The sequence below is a fragment of the Macrobrachium nipponense genome, chromosome 10 (assembly GCF_015104395.2).
Source record: "Macrobrachium nipponense isolate FS-2020 chromosome 10, ASM1510439v2, whole genome shotgun sequence".
Lineage (NCBI taxonomy): Eukaryota > Metazoa > Arthropoda > Malacostraca > Decapoda > Palaemonidae > Macrobrachium > Macrobrachium nipponense.
The window spans coordinates 62,466,201-62,485,931 of NC_087204.1; the positions used below are offsets into that span (position 1 = coordinate 62,466,201).

At 36.1% G+C, this 19,731-nt stretch overlaps 1 protein-coding gene across 8 annotated transcripts in view; it reads left to right on the forward strand.

Moving 5' to 3' along the window:
- Window positions 1-19,731, forward strand: part of LOC135223644 (unconventional myosin-XVIIIa-like) — a 1,035,943-nt gene that overhangs the window by 700,495 nt on the left and 315,717 nt on the right. The window lies entirely within an intron of this gene.

Consider the following 19,731-nt stretch of genomic DNA (forward strand, 5'->3'; position numbering starts at 1 on the left):
TGAACTCCCAGCATCCCCCAAGGCGCGTGATACAAAAGTTTTCGGCTGGTAGGCCTATAAGTATTTTTCCACGAATTTTTAAAAAAACTTTTTTGAGCCGACGTATGATACGTCCAATCGGCATATGGGAGACATTTTGACTCGACGTTTAATACGTCCAATCGGCGTAAGAGGGTTAACTTACAAAATGGACTGATTTCAGCATTTTTATAGGGGTTCCAACTATTCGTGGATTCTAAATATTCGTGGGGGTCTGGTACGCATCCCCCACAAATATGGGGGGACCACTGTACCGAAGCCACTGAGAGACAAGGCCTGTTCGATGTTTTGTGACATAATCAAGGATGGTCCTAGCGGCTAGCACTGATTACGCTGCCAGACGAAAGAAAAGTAAACAAAACGTCACCAAAATTGACCATTTTTGGTTTGCCGGTTATTAATTTACTTATTTTGCTCGTCTACACTAATTTGTGTACCCCAAATAAAATACTTATTCAAAACACATGTTATGAGATTAATATAAATTACTGAGCCAAAACAATTTATTTAGTTACAATACAGTGTATACCAAAAAAAAAACACTTTCCTCTTTATCAAAAAAATATTTATTAATAGTCAAATTGCAAAACGGGTAGTGCATTGGTTTACATACATTACAAAAAACCTTGGTTCATTCTACTAGTATATGTGAATGAAATATCTCTTACATATAATCATTATTTGGTAGTTAAATTTTCTAATTTTCTCTTTGTTGTCAAGATTAGGTTGGCTACAATGTATGTAGTTATTTTCTTGGGAACAACAATGTTTTTTGTACTATAATCTTCATTACTTATTGGAGTAGCATATTTATTATTTAACCTTTGACCTTTAAACGTTTACATTTATGATTGTCCACCAAATGTGCAGATTTTGACATTCTGCAAATCCTGAATAACAAGGCCCAGTGGTTTTTTTCCAAGAGTTAGTAAAGCTCGAATGAGGAACTCTGAATATTTGTAAAACTAAATGAACATTTTGTTCTAAAAGGTGTAGGAAGATAATGCTTTTAATGACAGTTTATATGAATATTTAAAGAGTAAACATCTATCTCATGAAGTTTTTTAAAGGAATGAATGGTGCATAATGAATTTCGTTTCCCAAAATACTTACATCAAAGGAGAAATGAGGGAACCTCATTGTTTTATTTATAACTCCCTGGCCAAGTCAATTATTCCTGATACATTTCGACAAATTTACTGAAACACAGACGAAAAAAGGGGATTGTTACTCTGAAATGGGTGGGGATACACTAAAGGCAGTTGTAAAGTGCTGACAAAATAGGACATTGCTTTCCCAGTGATAGCATTATGATGTTACAATGTAAAACACGGTGAAACATATTTTTTCTAAGCCTATAATTACTTTCTTCAGTGTGCAGTGCAGGACATCAGCTATTATGCTTTTAGTGGGAATATTTATAACTTCTTTGAATTTAGACTTTACCTGTTCAACATAAAATCAAATGCACTTGTTGCAGCTTCACTGCTGTCAAAGGCTGAACCGGCAATATTTCTGCCTTTATAATGTAATTATGCTTTTAAGTGAGTTTCATTCACCATTTTGCCATTGGGTAGTAATGATTTACATTAACTCTTAATGTACATGAGAAAATTTAAGTAATTTCTTTCTGAAGCCGGGCAGATCTGTTTGGTAAAACTCTCCTGATGGTACAGAAACTTTGAGGGGAACAACCATATAAAAAAAACAATGAAATTTATTCAGTCATTAACTACAGCTGTTTAAATAGGAATTTCAGCACCGGCAAGTGATTGGATGAATGACCATCTAAAATTATTGCTTAAAATGAATGAAATAACTATTTTTATAATAGCAATGCTGTTACAGTGTTAGAAATACATTCAGCAGTGTTAGCTCTCTGGAGTTATTGAAAAGGGTGAGGTGGGTGAAAAATTTGCCTAAAAACTCCATTTTGTACATGAGAAAGTGCACACTGTGCTCAAAACAAACTACACAACATGGCCCACCTATGGTATACTCGTAAATCTTTAACTCGGAGAATAAGTGTTATATTTTGCACTTCAAAAATTTTGGGGAAATGGTCAGCACTCCGAAAACACAGGGAAACACCGACGGGGGGATGGGGGAACCCTCCAAAAACCAAATTTCCTGTTTTTAGCATAATGACACTGATAATCAATCTTCAAAGAAGGCAGTTGGCTAGATCAGAAAGACTTAATGACATTAGACATATGAATAGGTAGAGTTGAACCCACCCAATAAAAATTCCCTGTTTTTAGCATAATGACACTGATGTTGCATCACAATTCACTAAATATCACCTTCAACTTTATACACACACAAAAGCTGTTCCAGCTTTTGTTATGTATTTCGAAAATATTCAACATTTCAAACAAAATATTCAAAACTTCAAAAATATTTTAAAATTTTCATAATTTCACGCATCTGTGCTGGGATTGATGTTTCCCAGCATGTTTACGGTAGGTAGCCCCCTGCACCATGATTTTTTTTTTTTTCTTCTTGACAATGCCATGGCAGCCACTTCAAAAGGACACAGTTCATTTCACTTGATAACATGTCAGTTTGGCTAAATATCGTAATGAAACTTAACTAGAAACAATCACACCATATTCACGGACGTGAGACCCTATACGAGAAGTGTGAAAAATTACAACAGATATCCAAAGAATCAATTTTCTTACCTGATAAACACAGACATCGTGATGGCATAAACCTGTTTCTCTCCTGTTGTTCATTTAGCATATAGGGTGTTCACCTCACCCTATATGCTAAATGATATAAGCATCATGAACCTCTGTAGGAATCTTGAAATCTCCTACCTAAAATGCAGACTTTATATTTCAATTGAAAGTCATCCAGAGGAAAAAGTCAAATAGGTACCTGTTGCAGTGAACTTATTGCTGAGTTTATCTGCTTACCATAGAAAGTTCATCCATTAAAGGATTCAAGATGTATCCATGACACGTTACCTCATTATGCCATAGAAGTTTTATGGTCCAGTTCAAAAATAAAACGATGGAACCACGAAAAAAACCTTGTGTCCAAGAGAGTGAGTCGCCACTCCCCAACTTCGGGACCACCAGTGTCGATGTCATCACGTCACATCCAACAGACCTTCTCTCGGTGATCTTGGTTATACTCCTAAGTATGCTATAGGTATTTTCTCCCTCACGAAACGGAAACCTACCAAACCTAACTCTCACTAATTTAAGTTCCTGGAGATTTGGTCTCTCACACGTTCAGGCAAGATGGTTTGGGGAGGGGAATGGAGATGATCAAGCTCCCACGGGACCATAAAAGAGACCCCGGGGATTTACAGATAGTGACCAAGAAAAGAGAAGCACATGTGCCTAGTAGCTGCCCTTTGTTTATGAAAGGCAATAGATTATTTACCTGGTTTTATTATTTCTCTTTAACATGGAATGGAAGCATTGACCATTTACTTTCTTGTTGCTAATCCAAGATTCGAAGGAATTTACGCTAACATTAGTTATTCTTTAACTTTTCTTTTTCTTCTTTTATAAAGGGGACAATTTGATAGGATTCGATTAGAGACACATGGTCAGGGATTGACCTAGGAACAATACTTATTATGTACAAGGATTTTATTTCTTCCTATCCTGCCTACACATGGGGTTTTACTCCAGAAGAGAGAGAGTGTGGGAGAATGCACTTTAGACAACAATGAAACACGCTGATTCTCTTTAAACGCCTAACTAACTAACGAAATATTTACATGAGATACGACGAGATACAATGGCATATCATGAAATAAGGCACTAGTTTCATTTTGTTTTTATAGCACTCCCTAAATACGTATGTGCTTCATGCAATACCACGTAAAAAAAGCTAAGGTTAACTTCTCTCTCTAGGCTATTTATTGGCATGCATATATTCTAAGAATCTTCCAGTCGCCATTCTTAATGGCAGTCAGGTTTTGTTCACCCCTAACTAGAATACTTAGTCAAAAAAACTAACGAAAAAAATGTTAAAAATGACTACCTGTTATGGAGATTTGGAAGCCCATGCGTTGCGCTTGCTCAGAAAAAATAAAAGGAACTCAGATTGTTCTCCTCTCGTGACACCTGTTTAGCGATCGCTACTGACTGGAAAAATTTGAAAAGTAATTTTCACATGATTCTAGCAAAGGTCGCCATTTTGTTATAAATCTCTTGTTCTCGCACTCTGAAAAACTGTGGCGGTTACTTTCTGGCACTCCTAAAAGGTCTTGCAAGAGAATGGAACCATAACAAACAATCTACGGCTGAAATCCGGTATCAATGGAGGTAAGAATTTATATGAAACTCTAGAGATTTAGTTTAACTGATCTATATTTACGTTTGAATTTTGTGTGAATATCAATTTACACCTGAAGGGTGACAGGGACTTGATTTGGTCCAGAAATTAAATGGTTGATTGCCCAGACAGACATAAATGATTTGTGGTAGATGCTTTCCTCCGTCGTGCCCTCACACTACTCACTTGGAGAGACCACAGATCTCATCGACAACAACTTCACAAATTGCATGGTTGAACGTCAAACCCGAGACTCCATAAATAACTGGCACCGGGAAAGCACGACAGAAACCAACAACGACCAAAGTGGATCTATAAAAATGATTTTATTAAAACTGTATGCACCATAAATATGTAGAAGATTAAAAGGCTATCAGGAAAATAATCAAGGAAAATGTCTCCCCCACTGCAGAAAAGGATAAAATTAGCCGCATAATTTATTATAAAAACATAAGAACCAGCCAGCTGCTTCTTAGAAACAACCTGGCGGCCCCAGAAATGTCTTTGAAGAGAAGGAGTGTAATCTATGAATTTACATGCCCGGTGGAAGGATACCATCACTCCTATGTCAGGATGACCACCACCATATAGTACTCTCAAAGCTCCTCTCCTAGCACCTTCAAGAAGGGGTCATTTTCAAACATTATAGAGATAACCATGAGAGAAGGCCAGGAAGAGCTGAGCTCATAACTAACGTAGTAATTGTTGACTAAGCACCGGACCGAAGACGTCTACGGTTTCTCGAGGCACTGCATATATTAGAAAGAAAAAAAGCAAGAGTATCAATACAGTAAAAGAAACAGAATTTCTCTTTACCACCATAAGAAGAAATACAAGAAACCAACCGACACCATGCCCCGTCACGAGAGAGAGAGAGAGAGAGAGAGAGAGAGGTAGAAGCAGAGAGAAAAAAAATAGTGAAAGAGAAGAAGAAGCAGAGAGAGAAAGAGCGCCGGAAGCTGATGACATGCCACCTGGACGGCTTATAATACCTACCACCCCGGTGGTGGGAACCCCAACCAACACCCACCCCCCGCCAATAACCCCGGACGGACCTAGGAGATCGCAGCGCCTCAGGGACAGATTTTGTCACCAACTTATGACCAATTAAAATCCTTGCTTACCGAGCTACCCACCGATTGCACACGCCCTGCCTGCTATAAATACTTGTGAATCATGTATCGTAATTCACTTCCTTTTATACTCTCATAGATGACTTCCTGTGCGCTGTCGACAGGTTAGAGAAAATAAACCTAAGACACTGAAATCTATATACGTCCTTATTAATAAACCTGATATACCAGCTACATGCTGATGAGAAAAAACCTACAGTAAGAATTGAAGACGATTCTGTAATTATTAAATTAAATGGCCACCGTTTGAAACAGCTATGATATTCAAATGCTATTTCCCTGAGAGAAGGCATTCTTCTTCTTCTTCTTCTTCTTCTTCTTCTTCTTCTTCTTCTTCTTCTTCTTCTTCTTATGTTGAATGTTAATTCCATCAGTTTAGAATTATTTAGGTAAATAGAAGCAATGGTATGTCATTGATTTAAAAAGTTCCATTGTACTTGGTTGACAAAACAAAAAACAATGCTTCAATTTTAACATTTTTTTTTTTTTTCATATAGAGATCCAGATGAGTATAAGATCATAGATTTAGTTTGTTAAGAAGAGGAAATAATGCCTCTCAAGTTTTCCTATTCCATTTACTGTGTTCAAACAATGGGAAACATTAAGAGCTGATAATTTCAAGTCATGCTGTGTGGCTAGCATACATATGTTAGCAGTTAATGTAGAATAGATGTATAATGCACAAACAACTTTTATGTAATTTTTTTTCTTGTTTCAGTGCTCTCTTTGAAACTTTTGATGACATAATGTACATGATTCAACATGCTGGTGGTGATGGTGATAGGTATAAGTTTTGGTTCCCTTGATATGTACATATACACACAAAAATGGCACCACCTCTAACTAACCTTTTCACGATTATATCATGTATGCAGACACTTAGTGATCCATAATTGATCTTGAAGCTAACAACTTGACATTTCCTTGAGTTGAGTTTAAGTTTTCTTTGTTTTGCTATTTATGAAGCTTTAATTGCAGCACTGTTTGTTTGAAAATGTAACTAAAACATTAAAGTCTGTCTTGATAGGGAGATACTGCACACAGGAACAGTCATACTGTTGAATCTCTGTTTTTATTAACTCTTGAAATGCATACAACTTAATGCATTTTCTAGGGCTTTCTTATCCCCTTTTAGAAAAGAATAATTGATGCCAAATATTTTGTTTTGAGAGTTCTGTGCCATGGAAGAATGACTGTTCTTCATGATTAAATTAGGTTTTTTGCCGTACCCTTAAATTTTAATGACTTCCAAAGTGTCATTGTTTAAACCTGTTTCACTTTGGTATATTTGATAAAGACTTTTAGTACCTTTTGCCGCTTGTGAAAATAAGACCACAAGATGTGTCTGAATTACTGATATCTATAAAATATTTACCCATATTTTATATGTACCTCATTCGTGTCACATTTTGATGTGTTGATAGGTTTCTCATTTATCTTGTAACTAAAAACGCAAATGTTTTTAATTTGTAAAAAGGTATTAAAAACTGACATTTTATGTTGATTTTGATTATGACAGAACTTCACTAATGCTCAGATAGTGATTGTATGTACTTTTGTTTATTTCAATTCTTAATACAGTAACTGCATGACATGGTGTTCAATTGATGCCTTTTTATTTTTAAGTTACTTTCATTTTCTTTCTGTTTCATGTATTTATTTGTAGCTTTCCAAATGAATGATTTTATTGCATTTGTAATTGCACGTTTACATGTGAGAAATACTGTTCATCTGCAGACAAATTTTTAATTACATTATTTTTAATATACTAGGCTAATATTTTTCATCTTGATTAGAGCTGTTCTTCAAGGTGTAAGGAAAATTAAAACTATATCTGAAACACTATACATGTATGTAAAGGGCATTCCAGTTTCAGGTATTACACATTTCTTCACAATCCCATTAGTCTTAATCGGGCCCCATTTGTGGCCTTGAATGTCCCCAGACTCAGTAGTCCCTTGTCAGACAATCAGATTAAGATTAGCAACAGTCCAGCATGTGCATAATGCATTTCATTACTGTGCTCAATTTATTCAGCTTTTTTTTTCTTGCTCAGCAGTGCACCAGTTTCTTATGTATTTTCATTGTATCTCTTTTCAGAACTAATTCATCTATTTATTTTAGCAGCTTACCACATTCTATAGAGTAAATTGGTTCATCAATGTAATTTGCTCAACTTATAAGCTACAGTTTCCTTTGATTTTCCCAAACTCACATTTTCTGAAGCTTTGCATAACCTGACACAACAGAACCCCAGGGACCAAAGATGTGTATATAATATGTATAAATTCCAAATACATTTAACCACTCTCTGATGCTTGGCTATGCTGTGCAAGTCTTAGGAAATATTGATACACTCATAAACAGGCAGAAAAAGTTTTTTGTTGGAGTTTGGGAGGCCAGAGAAAGTTTCCAAGTAAGGGTGGGGCAGGTTGGAAGGCTGGATCGATGGAAGGGGAGCGACATTAAGGCTGTTTGCAGAAGTAAGCATGCAGAGGAGGGGCTGTTTGGGAAGGTGGGTGGACAGGGAAGGACTTTTCCAGGTTGGGATGAGAAGAACTGGGTGGATAGGGGTAGGGAAGTGTTAGATTTTCTTTGATTTTTTTTTTTTTTTTTTTTTTTTTTTTTGTGGTCTTTTTTAAAGATTATGCTTTTCCACAATTTATTAAAAGAATATATTACAATACTGTACTGTAATTTGTATAATGAAATAATTCATGCACAATGCTGAGAGAGAGAGAGAGAGAGAGAGAGAGAGAGAGAGAGAGAGAGAGAGAGAGAGAGAGAGAGAGAGAGAGAAAGCAACCTATACTGTGCTAAGAAATACACCTCCATATGTGCATTTAGCTTATAACACACACACACTTGCAAATAAAGTACACACGCCTACCTTCCTTTTCTCCGCAATCATTTCTCTTATTTTTTCATGGTGTTTTGTCATAGAGTAATTTTCATTGCATTTCATACTGTGATTTTCATTGCATAGCATGATAAATAACCAAAAAATGGAACACCAATAAAAATGACAAGCAAAAGAGAGAGAAAGGTGGGAAAGCACTCATGATTTTTAGCAGCTTTCTTGATGTTGGCAGAAACGTATATGTTATTGTGATTATTTTTTTATTTTTTAATGGCTGATAGACATAGAGTGGTAAAAATATCTTCTCTAATTGGCTACTGGAAAATTATTAATGCACTTGGTAACAAAGAGCATTTTCCCTCAGTGTGCAGGGGTGGGGGTTGGGGGGAGTGGAGGAGGACTAGTAAACCTCCTTACAAGATTTAACAGTCCAGCCATTATAAGCACCGAGGGCAGGGCACATAGGTAAGTGCAGAAGAAGAGGTCTTTTTATATTTTAGGTTTCTTGTGTACAATCTATTTTGAAGACGGCAATGTGTTTCGGTAAATGAAAAAGAAAGTGATATTCATGTTGATACTGTAGTGCAGCATATTGCATGTTGCATATCAGAGAAATTAAATTCGTTCACTTTTTAAGGGCAGTTATATGTAATACAGTATTTTCTTACAAATAAGTGAAAGAAAGTGAGTTTTCAGTTCAAATGTGATGGTTGTTTTTTTTTACAAGTTATTGATTATCTGCACTTATGCGGTATTGACAATGTAGGGGGAGTAGGGCTACTTAGTTACCATTTAACTCCCATAGAGTTTAATTTGAGTTTACCTGAATTTTTTTTCATTCTCCCATAATTCCCAGTGAGTAATTAGTGTTTGGTCATGTCTGCAGTACCTAATTTTTTGCATTTTGGCAACACTTTCCAGGATTTCAGTGTTTTGTATTTTCAATTCTTTGTCTCCTTTTTATACTTGTACTGTGTTGTATTTGTAGTGTATTTGTTTAATTTTGTGTTTATGCTTACTAGGCCTAGTGACACATTGACTGTAAAAGCAGATTGGGAGCGATATGAAATGGAAACTATGAATATCCCACCGTTTGGATATTTAATAGACCATAATGAAACTAATAAATTTCTTGTTGATTTCATTAGAAATGCTGCTGATCAAGCAATACCAAAATCAATACCCCATCCAACAAAACAAAGTTTCATGGTGGTCCAATAAGCTAGCAGAATTAATGAATATAAAACACTCAATAGGAAGATGATTAGATAATTTTATTGGATGATTTGAATCAATGAAATGAATAAAATATTACCGATATTCAAAGAAATAAAAAACTATATTATAGCTAGAAATTGAGACATTAAAACCTCTATATAAGAAAATATCTGAAAAATTGAAAAAGGAAGTAATTCAAGGAAGAATAATTTCATTGAGGAAATATGTATCTGATCTCTCTAACAATACTCCCATACAAAAAATATGGGAAAAGGTTCAGGAAAATAAATGATACCCATGTTAACCACCGAGACATGTCATATTAAAAAATTGAAAAAAAGAGTTCATGAACCTAAAGAGATAAGCAATGTAATAGGGGTAAACTTGGCAAATGTAACTAGTGATAAAAGTTTAGATGAGCACTTCCGCACAAAGAAAAATAGTATAGAATTAATAACAGTAAAATTTGAAACAATAGAAGATATATTATAATAGAAAATTTAATGTGGAAGAGTTGGAATATGCTCTGTTGAACAGCAATACCTCTGTTCCTGAAGGTGACAATATTTATTTTGAGATGATCTACCATTTAGCACCTTTCAACAAGTCATACTTTTTACAGTCTTATAATCATTTATGGCTTCGAAATTTATTTCCTGTTTAATGGGTAAAACTATAATAATTCCAATCTCCAAACATGGAAAGCATCCTAGTTATGTAAATAATTACAGACCAGTTTCTTTGGCAAGTTGCTTATGTAGATTATTAGATAAAATGGCAAATGTTTGACTAACGTGGCACATTCAAGAAAATAAAATGTTGACTCCCACTTAGTTTGGGTCACAGTGTAACAGATCTACATTAGATTCTCTCACTAACTTAGAAGACCATGTAAGAAACATCTTCTTTGGGTAATAGTCAGCTTTCATACAGAGCTTAATCAGAGTCATCTTAAACATTTTACCATTAGAATTTATACACAGCCAATAAAACACACACACGCACGCGCGCACACACACACACACACGCACGCGTGCGCGCGCACACACACACACACACACACACACACACACATCACACACAGATAATAACTCCTTTACAGGTATCAAACAAGACTGAAATGAACTTCTATAGGAAATACTCCTTCCCCTCCCATAAATACATATATCATTTCCAGAGAGAGAGAGAGAGAGAGAGAGAGAGAGAGAGAGAGAGAGAGAGAGAGAGCGAGTAGGAGAGAAGAAATGCTTATAATTGCCTATCTTGAAAGTTCAAATACCAAATGTAGTATACCTTAAATGACACCCCACATCAAATTTACCTCAGATTATTATCCTATTACTGTATTAATCTTTTGAGATTATATTATTAATAATATAATTTCGAAGTCATCTTAAACATTAGTACCCTTAAATGAGAAGGTTAATTGTGCTGTTTTCCTTCAATTTCTTTTTTAAAGTGAGTTGGAACCAGGGAAATACTTACACGTTTAAAGTTGTTTGAGTGATGCCTTACGATTAATTTAGTCTCATATATGATTACCTCACACTTGTTTTGCTGAACATAGCTGATTTTTTGCTTGATTAATAGGCTTTTTAAGGGATCACTGTTGTCTTTAGAATAGTTAGTCATATTTTATCTATGAAGGTTCAGGTGTCTGGCTGTTGAGAGGTAACTACATTTTGATTGGTAAGTGTAGTAACCTGATATTTGTGGGCTTCATCTCAGATTTAATTGGTGCCCAGAAACACGGGAAAACAGAACACAAATGTCACTCTGGTTTAAGATTTATACTGATGGTGTTAGGAATATATTTTGATAGGAGAGTGACCATACAGTTGTTTTTTGCATTTCATTTTATTGAATTGTTAGTTGAGTAACTTAGAGAAATTGGTTCTGTTCGATGTTCAGGAATTTTTAGCAGCTCTTTCGATCCAAGAGTTATCTGAATTCACTCTGACTAAGGCACAGTGGAGTGTTTTAGCAGTAGCATAAAATAAACACTTCAAAAGAATCAAATACAGAACACAAAAATTTGCAATGTGCAAAAAATTTAATAATTTAAGAAGCTGTAGCAAAAAGGAAAACCTGGTACCAGGTTTTAAAGTGGTTGGGTAAAATTATTTCATTTTTTGCACATTGCATATTTTTGTGTTCTGTATTTAATTCTTTTGAAGTGTTTATGTTATGTTATGTGTGTGTACTATTTTCTTAGTTTTTACAATTTTGGTACTTTTCCCCATTTTTCTGTTTACATATTTTTGCATTCATAATTTGTTTGATTAACTTAGGTATTTCTTAGTGATTTAACATTCCATACTTAATTTAATTTAACACTTGTGAATTAATTTGCATTTACTTAGATTTCTTTTCAAATATTGATTATTGCTTAACAGTTTGAGTTTTGATTAAAGGATTTAACTTCTTGATAAATTGACTTTGATTTAATTTGGTTTAGTTAATTCAAGAATTGACTAAACTTTGTGTTGTTTTCAAGTAATTGTAAATTTCCCTGAGATTGTGAATTTCTCTTATAAATTTTGTATTTAAAATTAAATATAAAATTTTCATAACATTATTTCATTTATTAACCACCAGTGAATTGTAGCTTTGGGAATGTTAATTTTGCTTTTTTCCTTCAATTTTTTTTTAAGTGAGTTAGAACCAGGGAAATACTTAGACATTTAAAGTTGTTGTTGGAGTGATGCCCTTTAATTTAATCTCACACTTGTTTTACTGAACTGAGTCTGATTTTTTGCATGAATTAATAAGCTTTTTAAGAGATCACTGTTGCCTTTAGAATATTCAGGCATATTTTATCTGTGATGAAGGTTCAGGTGTCCTGCTGATGTGAGGTAACTATATTTTGATTTGTAAGTGTAGTAACCTGATATTTGTGTGATTCGTCACAATATATATCAGGCATGGGTTCAATTACAAGTACTTGTACTTGGACTTGGCCTTAAGTACAACATATCAAGTACTTGTATTTGAGATTTTTAAGTACATTACATACATAGTAGGCTGTATTGCATAACTAATCGTAGAACAAAAATTGCACTAGCAGTGACAATATCTTGACTCTTAAGTATGGGTGGATTTTTTTTTTTTTATAATGAATTATGTATGTCAATAATAAAGATATACCAAGTTTAATTTAAATGATTTAACATCTATTGATTTGTATCAACAGGATATCAGTCAAATTTTCGTGCAATCATTTCAAAAATGAATCTGCAACAACTTGTTTCATTAAACCTTTTGTTTTTGTATCTACAGGCAATATGATCAGTTCTGTAGTACAGTAGTTTAGTCTCAGTGGCCATCATCCATAGCTGTGTTAGTGTCATTATGGCATCACCTGAGTACTCAGGCATTTGGAGCTACCTCAAGTTGCCAGAAGATACCTCTGGCACATGCAAGGCAATCTGCAAGGAGTGCGATTGTGTTATATCAGATCTATTCTGAGAATACCAGAAGAAAAGCTGAACAGTTTGGATAGTGCACCAAAGCTTGCCACTTATGACCGAAATATTCTTAATGACATTCTAGAAATTTTTTTGCCATTTGAGGATTCCACCGAATGTGTCCAAAGACAGAATTCTGTTTCCTCTGGCCATTCCATGTATGCGAGTGCTCAAGTTTCACTTAGAGAAAATGCAATCTAAGTATAACAGTGGTTTGGTGGATTGAAGAAGTCATTACAGAAATGACTCCAGATATATGGAGAATGGAAAATATATTAAATGGCAATTCTTGACCCAAGATATAAATTAGATTGATGTTCTGAAGAAGAAGAAAAGGTGAATCCTAAGTCTTCTGTCATAACTGCAGCCCATTTTATGTCCAGATACTACAGCTTGTGCAAGTATGGATCCTGCCACAGACCATACAGAAGATATACCATGACATAGTTCAACTGAACCAAAAAGGAAGAAACTGTTAGAATTATGGATAACACAGTTCGATAATCAACAGATGTAACACAGATTCAGGAGTCTATTGATATATATTGTCAAAGATAACTAGTCAGCTATGCACTTCAGAAGAGAGAGACGTGCTAGCATACTGGAAAGATCACAGAGAAACATTTCCAACTCTTGCTAAGATGTCACAAAAGTACCTATCAGTCGCTGCTTCTTCTGCACCAGTAGAAAGAATTTTCAATATTGCAAGAAAAGTATTCCTCCCAGATAGATGTCGTCTTACTGACAAGAATTTTGAGTCTGATGTTTGTAAACTGCAATGATAAATCATACAAGTAGATAATAGAGAATTGGTAATTGCATCAAGGAGAGAGAAATATAATTTTGTTTAGAACTTTTCTGAAAAGTATAATTCTGTGTAAAGGTTTCCTGAAAAACATAATTTTGTTTAAATTATTCTGAACCGTATCACGTTTTTTTTCTTTTGCGGTGGAAATCTAATTTGTATACAGTATTAAGAATAGCATTGTAAAATTAAATAAAGAAAAAAATTTTGTCATAACATAAGCCTATGGGTAGACCAATTTTCATCACTTTTGTTTATTGAATCATATGGAAATCGCTTTACATACCTCTTTTTGGCACAAAGGGCTAAGGTTCACTGACTTATGCTGTGGCAACTACTCAGGTATACATTTTGGGAGGCTTCTCCTTATAAAGACTGCTATAGTATAACACCAGATTTTCTCTCCATTAGATATTTGCATGTGAATTTTATCAGATATTTTATCAGATATTTGTACTTGAGTACATTGTTAAGTACAATGGACTTGGAGTTAAGTCTCAGACAAATGTTCTGCACTAGTAGTTTCTCTTTTTCGCAGTACTTGTACTTTATCCACAAGTACTGTCTCATTATGTACTTGTACCCGTGCCTGAATCCTCATTATCATCATCATCCAGGTGCCATATCCCCAAGGCGTCGGCAATCATGGCTCGCAATTCCTCTCTATTTCCAGCTCTCTGCAGCAACTGAGCTGCAGACATTCTTCCTCCCTTCATTCTCACCATTCTATCCATATATTTTTGTCTGTCTTCCTCTCGGTCTCCTTCCATTGATTTTACCAGTGAGAGAGAGAGATGCTCTAGTTCTTGTCTTCTCACTATGTGACCCACAAACCGCATTTGTCTACCTCTCACTGAGGCCAAAAGCTCTCTTTCAACGCCTACTCTCTCTAATACTTCCAAATTTGTTTTCCTTTCTGTCCATGATATTTTTAACATCCTTCTCCAAAACCACATTTCTGCAGCCTGTAATCTCTCCTCGTCTGCCTTCCTCAAAGTCCAAGTTTCACAGCCATACAACAATACAGACCAAACAAAACATTTCACAAACCTCTTCCTTAGATTCATAGATATTTTCGAGTTGGTAACTAATTTCTTGATCTTACCAAATGCATCTTTTGCCATGGATATTCTCCTCTTGATCTCTTTTTCGCATTTCCCATCACTTGTGACAGTGCATCCTAAATAATTAAAATTATTGGTTTGTTTAATAGTTTCAGCATCAATTCTTATATCTATTCTTGGGGGTATTTCATCCTTGGTGATAACCATAACTTCTGTTTTCTTAATATTTATTGACAGACCTCTTTTTCTGCTTGATTGGTGTAAAGTACTGATTAAAGCTTGAAGTTTATCATGGGAGTCTGCAACAAGTGCGGTATCATCAGCATATATGATATTATTAATATTCACTCCTCCAACCTTAATTCCTTCCATATCTCTGAGATCTCTTATTATCATTTCACTATATAAATTGAAGAGATCAGGTGATAACACACAGTATTGTCTTACACCTCTTTTGATGTGCCGAGTCTCTGATTCATCATTTTCTACTTTCACTGATGCCTCTTGATTCCAATATAAATTCTTTATCAATCTTAGATCTTTCCCATCGATATTTATCTGTTCCAGTATCCTTATAAGGTCTACATGTCTAACCCGATCAAAAGCCTTTTCGTAGTCAACAAAACAAACATATAGATCCTTTTTCACTTCTATTGCTCTCTCCATCAACATTCTCAAAATAAAAATTGCCTTTCTTGTCCCTTTATCTCTCATAAAACCATATTGTTCATTGCCAATTTCTGGGAGTATTTTATTTCTTATTCTGTTCAAAACAATCCTTAATATTATTTTGTGATCTGACTCATGATACTGATAGTCCGGTGTTTATTACACTCAAGTGTTCCTGGTATTTTTGGTATTGTGATAAATGCTGATTTATACATCTGTGTTGCAGGCTCTCGATCTTCATATATTCCTTCCGCTATTTCCATCAGTATATCAATGATGTATTCTCCCAGAGCTACCAATATCTTTGCTGCTATTCCATCATCACCTGTTGCTTTATCACTTTTCATTTGTTTTAAAGATGCTTCTATCTCTATCTGAATATATATATATATATATATATATATATATATATATATATATATATATAATATATATATAGATATATATATATATATATATATATATATATATATATATATATATATATATGTATGATATACATATGTATACAGGGGGTCCTCGAGTTACGACGTTGATCCGTTCTTACGATGCATCGTAACACATTTTTCAGCTTAAGTCGGAACATTGAAAAATACCACATGATTTAATGTAAATACCTATCAATAACAACGAGAGAACAATTCCTTACCTTTATTAGTTTGATTGGCTTGCACACTGGAGAGGAAGCTGCGGTGCTGGAGAGACTGGGGGAGGTTAGTGAAGAGAAAAAGAACCTCCAGAAGTTGCTGGAGATGCTGAGGCAGATGATTCTTGAGGTGAGGCAGAACATACTAGTACTGGAGATGCTGAGGCAGGTGATTCTTGAGGTGAGGCAGAACATACTACTGGAGATGTTGGGGCAGGTGAGTCTTTAGGTGAGGCAGAACCTACAGAAGGTGCTGGAGATACTGGGGCAGGTGAGTCTGGGTTAGCAGAACATTCAGAAGGTGCTGGATTAGCAGAGGCAGCTGAGGTAGAGGGTACAGGATCTCCTGCAGGCCTCTCTACCTTCTTAAAATACTGCTCCAGGTTAGTCTGAACAGAGAAGCGACCTCTTTCATCCAAGATCTCCTTGTAACACTGCATCAAATCCATGACGCCTCTGGAAACCCTAGTGAACCTGTCCAAGTTGGGATCCTGAGCCTCAAAAGTTGACAACGCTTGCTGCAACTCTGCAAAACCTCTTATCAAGTCCTGCCTTGTGAAAGCCTTAGGCTCTGGGGTGGGTGCTTCTTCTTCTTCCTCTATTATCTGCTTCTCCAGTTGTATCAGGTCCTCAGCAGATAACTCCTCGCCATGAGACTCCAGCAGCTCTGTAACATCATCAACCTCCATCTCCAAATTGATTTCCTTACTCAGGGCAACAACGTTCTTGACAACTAGCTGAACTGTGTCCTCAAACCCATGGAAATCATTCACAAATTGAGGACAAATTTTCTTCCAGACACCATTCATGTTTGTTTGCTTAACCTCCTCCCAGGAATTAGCAATGTTCTTTACAGCTCAAGGATGTTTGTAGGATTTCCAAAAGTCCTTCAGAGTCAAGTCCTTCTTGGTTTCAGTTGCCTGTAAAGCCATAGCAATTGTCCTTCGTAGGTAGTAGGCCTTGAACGAAGCAATCACTCCTTGGTCCATAGGCTGTAAAAGGGCCGTGGTATTAGGTGGAAGGTAAACCACCTTGACATTAGGGTTGAAGTCTCCCAGCTGGGCAGGGTGTCCAGGGCATTGTCCAGCACTAGCAACACCTTAAAGGGGATACCCTTGGAGGCGCAATACCGCCTCCACACTTGGAACAAAATGGTTTACGAACCAGTCCTCAAACACTGCAAGTGTCACCATGCCTTCTTGTTGGACTTCCAAATTACTGGTAGTTGACCCTTCCAAATGCCCTTGAGTGCCCTTGGATTTTCAGCTGATACACCAACAAGGGCTTCAGTTTGAAGTCGCCAGCAGCATTACCCCCAAGAAGTAAAGTTAGCCTCTCCTTGCTGGCTTTATGACCGGGTGCTGACTTCTCTCCTTGGCGATGTAAGTGCGGTTAGGCATACGTTTCCAAAACAAACTGTCTCGTCTACGTTAAACACTTGCTGAGCAGAATAACCCCCCTCCTTAATTATCTCAGACAACGCTTTAGGAAATTCACTCGCTGCTTTCTCATCCCCACTAGCAGCTTCACCTTGCAATTTAAGGTTATGGTAATTGGCCCGAGCCTTAAATGCATAAACCAACCCCTACTAGCCACAAACTCTTCACTTTCACTTCCCTCCCCCTTTTCTTTTTTCAACGCTTCAAACAATTCTTTCGCCTTCTCCTGAATCACCATAAGGCTGACTGGGATACGCCGTTGATTTTGGTCTTCCAACCAAAGCACCAATAACCTTTCCATTTCAATTATTAGACCACTACGCTGCTTAGTTATCACTGTCGCATCATAGGAGCAGATCGTTTCACATGTTCAACGATGCGCTCTTTATCTTTGATAATGGTAGCAACGGTCGAACGGCTAAGGCCAAGCGAGCGGCCAATGTTTGTTGGCGTTTCTCCCTTCTCAGATCGCTTTATAATGTCCACTTTAATTTCCATGGTGATGGCCTTTCTTTTCTTCGATGCACTACCATCAGAAGAGTCCGCCTTGCGCTTGGGAGCCATAACAAAGAGCAAAAAGTTACAAAAACGATACAACACGAGGGAGAGAGAGGCAGTGTAAAAAACCAACCAAAATGCGTAATGGCGATGAATGAGCGTAGCGAAGCGACGCCGTCCTCTCCCCCACAAAGCGTATTCTTCCGCCGTGCGCCTGGACACTAGTTCGCGTTTGTTTACGTGTTACGACGGCTAAACCGCGTAAGACGGAACGACGCAAAATATTTATTTTTTATATTTTTATGGGTGGGGGCGCGTTCGTAACCACGAAACATCGTAAGTCGAAGACCAGCGTAACCCGAGGACTTACTGTATACTACATATATAGTATATGAATGATAACGCATAACCGTTATTCATATACATACATCGAGCTACAGATGTCCTTTAATATCTAATTTGCTCTACCTCGTAATTAATATATTTTCATATATGTTAACCAAAGGGGAAATTTTTTAGTCGATAAGAAATTGTCACCACAAGAGGGTATAAGTTTATGCCGCCTCACAACTACAAATATCTGTTGCTCTCAGGTGTTTGTTGTTTTGGAGTCGTCATCAACCAAACTCAATTCATATACAATGTTACCAAAGTCGAGGTGGGTTGATGCTGACTCCAAAACAACGAACACCTGAGAGCGACAGGTATTTGTAGTTGAGAGGCATCATAAACTCATACCCTCTGGCAGTGGCAGTGTGGTTTAAGGCTTCACTGTGTGTCTTGAATTTGTTGAGTTCGATGGTTCGCACCTGTGAGCCAATAAATTTTGTATCGACTAAAAAATAACCCCTTTGGTTAACATATATGAAAATATATTTATTCTGAGGTAGACTGAACTAGATATTAAAGGACATTTGTAGCTCGATGTATGTATATGAATCATGGTAATGTGATATGACTCATATAATGGCTATGTATGGACAAAAGCACTACAGTGTTACCGAGGTCGAGGTGGGTTGATGCCGACTCCAAAACAACGAACACTTGAGAGCAACAGGTACTTGTAGTTGAGAGGCGGCATAAACTTATACTTTTGCTTATGCCCTCTTGCTGTGGCGGTGGGGTTTAAGGCTTCACTGTGCATCCTGAATTTGTTGGGTTCGATGGTTCGTGCCTGTGAGCCGACAAATTTCTTATCGACTAAAAAATTCCCCTTCAGTTAGCATATATGAAAATATATTAATTCTGAGGTAGAGCGAATTAGATATTATAGGAAATTTGTACTTTGATGTATATACAGTATATATACAAATATATATTTATATATATATATATATATATATATATATATATATATATATATATATATATATATATATGTATATATATACATATATATATTTATATATATGTATACAGTAGTACCTCGAGATACGAAATTAATCCGTTCCGAGGCGGCCTTCGTATAATGAGTTTTTCGTATCTTGGAACAGCCATTTTAACAATGTAAATGGCTAATCCGTATTCCAAGCCCTCCCAAAAATACCCCATTAAATTTCATAATAAAGCTAAATTGACCTATGAAAAATGAAAT